The sequence below is a fragment of the Gallus gallus genome, chromosome 2 (assembly GCF_016699485.2).
Source record: "Gallus gallus isolate bGalGal1 chromosome 2, bGalGal1.mat.broiler.GRCg7b, whole genome shotgun sequence".
NCBI classification, from domain to species: Eukaryota; Metazoa; Chordata; class Aves; order Galliformes; family Phasianidae; genus Gallus; species Gallus gallus.
In genome coordinates, this window is record NC_052533.1 from 46,678,504 (window position 1) to 46,684,500 (window position 5,997).

Here is a 5,997-nt window from a genome sequence, read left to right on the forward strand (position 1 = left end):
TATTTTTTTGTCCTAAGAATTCAAGAGAACCATCAGCAAGTTGCAATGAGAAAATAAATAAATAAATAAATAAATAATCAACTGATGTATTGCAATCTGAAAGCATAAAAAGGAGGGAGAAAAGGAAAAGGATGCCGTGTTGAAATCAGTAGGACAATGGGCCAGCTCTGCCTACAAAACAGATTTATGTTTTATGCCAGCCTTCAGCATTCAAAAACCATGAGTCACACCCTTCACTGTCTCCTCACCCACATGATATGGTTTAAGATTTCTTCTTGCTGGAGTTAAGCTAATGAAGAATAATCCCTTCTGTAACAACAAATAACACAAAGCAAAGTGCTTGTGGAATGTTTTTTGCTGGCTTTTCATGGGAACTTGGGGCATGGACACAGAAGCCAGACATTTGTATTTTAACGGGACAGTAAAACATTTTTGTTTTCCCAATTATTTTTTCACATTTTTTGAAGCATACTGATTGTTTTCAGGGGTGTCTTTTCTTCCAGAGGGTTATAGACCTTTGTATTAAAATTTTTGGCATACTTTTTAACTAACAAGGAGAGCACAAGCCAAAGACTTTGTAGGTTTGGCTTCCTTCCAACACTAAAATAATCACAAATGTAAGATAATGAAGACAAAATTGTGGTCTCTGATCCCACTCGACATCACAGAATCACAGAATCGCATAATGGCTAAAGTGGGAAAGGACCTCTGGGTCCATCTTGTCCAACTCATGCTCCAGCAATGCCACCCCAAGTAGGGTACCCAGACCCGTGTCCAGGCAGCTTTTCTCCAAGGAGGCAAATCCATGGCCTCTGGGAAGCCTGTGCCAGTGCTCTGTCACCCACACAGCACTGAAGTGCTTCCTGGTGTTCAGAGGGAGCTCCTGTGCTCCACTATGTTACTGTGCATATTGTACACATATCCTGTTCTCCATTATGCTCCACATTGCTTCTTGTCCTAGCAGTGGGTACCAGTGGAAACAGTCTGGCTTTCCCGATCTCGGAGGAGAAGGGAAGCACCGGCACTGGCACCAGGACAACAGGAGGAGTGCAGCGGGCGGCCGCGAGAGATCTCCGTGCGGCCTCAGAGCGACCCCGAGGAAGAGGGCCGGGCCGGGACTGGCGGTCTCTGAGGAGCTGCTCCCAACAGCAGGAGGACGGCGAACGGCCCCGCGCTCCCTGCGGCCTCCAGGCGGTGCCAGAGAAGCTACAGAAGCAGCCGGTGCCTGGGGTAAGAGCGCATCGGACGCGGGGAGGGAAGGGCCGTGCCAGGCGCTCCGTCAGGACTCCAGAAAGGAGCCAGGACGACCAGAGAACGTTGTACAATAAAATGGCAAACAGAAGGAAAGCCAGAAAGCACCTCCTGTACTTTTGGTACTTGTTGGTCTGCCCCGGGCGTCCCGTGTCCCCTCCCGCTGTCCCCAGCGGGAACGGCCGTGCCCGGCGGGGTGAGGCGCAGCCCGGGCCTCAGGGCTGGGGAGGGGCCCGGGCACACGGCAGCCCCGGGCCGGCTGCGGGCACGGCCTTTGCTCGGCCTGTGCCGGGCACGGAGGTCCTCGTGCTGAGCGGCGCGGCGCGGCGTGGGCGGCGGTGGGGCCCGGCCCCGTGAGGCGGTCCCTGCGGCCTGGGGTTCTGTGATTCTGTGTGTTGCTTGTGTCTCCAGCTTCTCAGGTACTTTTACTGCAGACCAGGCTGTAGCTCAATTCTGTGCCTCTTTGCAACCTTACGAACTGGTGTCTCAGTTCTTGTTATTGAGAGATGCTCTCATCAGATCCAGAGGGGTCACCGCAGAGGAGATCCTCAGTGGCGATGTTTTAACGCTTACACATAGATGTTAGGGCATACTTAACTTTATCCAAATGAAGCATGCGTTAAGAAGCATTTGATGCTGTTCTGTTGCATGGAGTGACAGTACTAATGAGGGAGGGTATGGGGTTTTTCAGTGTTTTTTGTTTGTTTGTTTGTTTGTTTCCCCTTCAGAAAACAGGCTCCAGTGACAAAATGGTGTACTGCTGCAGGAAAGATTTGCTCCTGACTCGCTTGTTCCCCTACCTCCCATACTATATGGGCAGTGTTACTTTTGAAGATAGTTTCATGAAGTGCCTTGATCCAGCACGTGTTCTGTGATGCCTTTAAGGCATGCACTGCTTCATGGGCACGGATAAAGGCCAAGCTGCTATGGGGACTTTCGTGCCTCCCCATGCATGACATGGCATGGAGCTAACTTGGCTTTCCTTAGATTTAAACAGTGCACAAAGTGCTGCTTTTTGATTCTCTAGTGACCTCCATGAGCAGAATTGCTTCCACAAGAGGGAGTTTCTTTTCATAGCATCCCCAAGCTTGCTTTCACAATGCTTGGTGGCTGTGGAATCAACTCTACAACCCACATAAGGTTATAAAGCAGGTATGTTTATTACACTGCCAGGAAGCACTGGGGATATTCCCACCATAATCACTTCAAAGATCACATGATTCAGAGTCCATTATATTTCCACAGATAGTACATATTCATCAATTACATGTGAGACAATTAACATATAAATCATATGTACCAGCCTTTGTCTTTTAAACGTGCATTTGTAAGCCCAGAAAGCAGTTCAGAGCCTTAAGTTTTAAAATAGAGGTTGAGTTGTGTAATAGAGTGCATCACTTGTTTAGGAAACTTTGTGTCTCTTTAAAATAATGAATGATGACTGTTGTTAATTCACAGGCTAAAAGGTCAGATTCCCAAAATTAAACAGACATTAGAGATTTTAAGACACATGCAGAAGAAAAAGGTAAATTCTTTTTAATATCTAACGAGTATGAGAAAAGCTAACCGCCTTTCTACCCTACCAGAACACATGGCAAGAAATGTTTTAGCGAGCACCCTTAATATACCTTTATAAATAACAGAACTGTTTTACAGGTGTGTTGTGCTTTTTGAAAGATAGTTTCAAACCAGTAACATTTGTCACGCTCCCAAAAAAATGTATTCCATCAGCTCTAGTCCCTTTTTTAAAGTCTTGGTATGTTGTAAGTTTAGCTGATAATTTTCTGACCTCTCAGTTCTTGCCATCTTGTTCTTGTATTTGAAATAAATTTAATGGAATTATAAGACATTCATAAAATATGTCATGAGTAATGTGTCAGGAATCTCAATGACAGTGCCACCAAAATTACCTGAAATTAAAACTGAAATAAGTGCTTCAAGTGTGGTGCATAGCCCTTATGCTTTGATAAATATAGGAATATGTAGGGTTATGAAATTGGTCTTACATGAGGTAATGACTTTTTTTTTTTTTTTTTTTTTTTTTTTTTTTGCTCTTTCCATCTAATTCCTCTGGGGAAAAAAAAAAAAAAAGAAAAAGAGGAGATATTCTGTGCTGTAGTAGCATGTCTACACTAGAGGGTGTTACTCAGACAGGATTTTAGGATGTTTTGCTTTGAAAATCTGTTTATCTCTGTTTGAGGAAGGAAAAATAACAACATATCTGAAATAAATAGCAGCAGATGCAACGGGGAGAAATTCTTCTGAAATTTGAAGAAACACTACAAAAACATAATGGTGATAATATTTTCCCTAGAGCTACTCACAAGGGACACTGGTAATATAGTCATCTCTGCTTCAGCAGAAACTACAAATATAGTTACTTTGAGGCTGTGTTAGAGAGGATTAAATATACCTGATATTTTAGACTGCATATACTTCTATTTTGACAGAGAAGACATTAACGGAAGGAATATGAAAATGAGTTCATTGCTCCTTCTGTGTGAGAGGGACAGGGAAAGCATCTGGTGGTTCCCACCCCTAGTCTCTGCTGGAGACATTACTCAGATGCCCATGTTTTCTTTTGTATTTCCCCATCACTGAGCCCCGGGCTTGAAGTCCTTGCCCCATTACCTCCCATCTCAGCCTGGTGGATATGCTCTGCTCACTGTGTCTGGGTGCCATGGGACTGCTCCATTCCTATCACAGTGACTCTTGGCACCTGACTCACACCATGATAAGGGGTTACTCAGATAATTTCCAAAACCAGAGATGAAATGGAGGAGAATGAAGTCTAAAGACAACTTTGTCATGGCTTGTGCATCTCCCAAGCTTGAACACTAAATACTTCCATCAGCTGAATGAACAGGTACCACTTCAACGAGATTCTTCACAAGGGAGCAAATAACTCAAAACTGATTACAGTGGGAAGAAAAAAGAAGCAACATTACCATAAGTCATGGAGGAACCTGCAAAGTAAAGCCTGGTAGCAGTGCCAGGCATGTACTTGGTATCTGGAAAAAGAAAGCGGGCTTACACCCTGGGATCTGCCCTCACTGAGCCCAGTACTTTTCCTTGCAAACAAGACTCCCAGAAGACCATTTTCTCCAGGACAGGCAAAGACCCTCCTTCTCTATTGATCTGTCTAGACAAGAGGGTTTAGAGGTCCCATGAAGTGAAATGTTTTGATGAAGAAGCAACTCACTGCTCTTTCCCCAGCTGCTCACCATTGAAGTTAAGTGCAAAGGGTCTTCTCTTGTCCACAGCATGGGCTCCAGCTCCAGAAGACTGCTGACCTCCATTCAGCCAAGCACGACAGAGCCTCATCTATTGCTGCACAAATTATGTCTTGCAAAAATGCTGCCCATTTTCAGGCTATCTTTACGTTACTGAGTCTCCTTGGCATAAAGCAGGAACAAATTCAGTGGATAAATCAACATGAATAATGTAGTTCTATCAAGCTGCGTTCTGCAAGGTGTCTTAAAATAGCAGTCCCATTCAACATGAGCATTTGTATGTGTAACAGCTCCCTACAAGCACGTGCTGCCGTTGCCATGTACTAGAAATGAAAGATGCAGCTGCAGTCAGCTGGCAATGTCAGACGTTTCAGTAGGAGTTTCTAGAAAGAGTACAAGTGGGAGGGTGGTCAGCTGGAATCACCTGGTCAGTGAAATTGCATGGTCAGAAGGTGTGCATCTAGTGAAGTCATTCAGTTTGGAGAGGGGAGGCTGACCTTGCTCTTATTTGGCACAGCTCAAAACTGTGCTCTGTTCTTTAAGGACTCAGTTTTCCCTGTTCCTCTGTGATTCTTTTTTGTTAGCACAGAGAGGTTGAAGAAAGATGTGTCCACGGATGTGACATGTGAGAGTGGAACAAAATTAAACAGACATAAGTATGTGTATATACGTGTATGTATTTTACCTATATACAACAAATGCACATATACACATATACATTTATATGTTACGTATGTTTGAGTTTTTCAGTGTTATCTTCTCACAGGTTCAGAGAGACATGAAATACTCTCCTAGATTCTACAAGCATGCTACAAGCATGATAACTGATGCTTTTATTCCTACAAGGAATGCAAGGCAGTACTTTCGGCCAGGTAAATATGAAGGAATTCTCTCTGGAATTAATCCTGTGCTGAAGTTGAGCTTTAAAAAATGCCAGCTGGAATTCTGTCCCCTAACAGTGGACAAATGACACCCAGATAGAGATTCAATTCATATTGTGGAATTACGTTATTTGAGATGATTATTTAAGCCACAGTGTGGCTCTTGTCAATACCTGACTGTCTGTCCCCATGTCCCTTTGCCTCGAAGCAGTGCAATTCATGCCAGCTGCACTGCCGACTTCCAGGAAGTTTTTTTTTACAGAGTAGCACTTTTTTTTTTTTCCTGCTGTCCATCTGGACAGTAACTAAGCTGCCTTTGAGGTCAGAACAGTTAGAGGTACATTAAATGTATATATATATCGCATTCTTTTCATACTGAAATACTTAACAGTGTTTCTGTTGACTGAGCTTTCCATGCGATGCTGTTAGTCACCAAACGTGACAAAGATTGCTCGGAGCCAAAGAAGAATACAAAGGCAGCTGGCCTTTTAGCTTCCCTCCTCTGTGCCTTCTGCTGCTGCTTTTGTCATCCTCCTGCTAGAGCCAGGAGCTAGCACGACCTAATGAAACCTTCAAGCGATCTGGCAAAGCAAAAGGGTTGGTAAAGTAAAAATAAGAATAAAAAAGCTGGA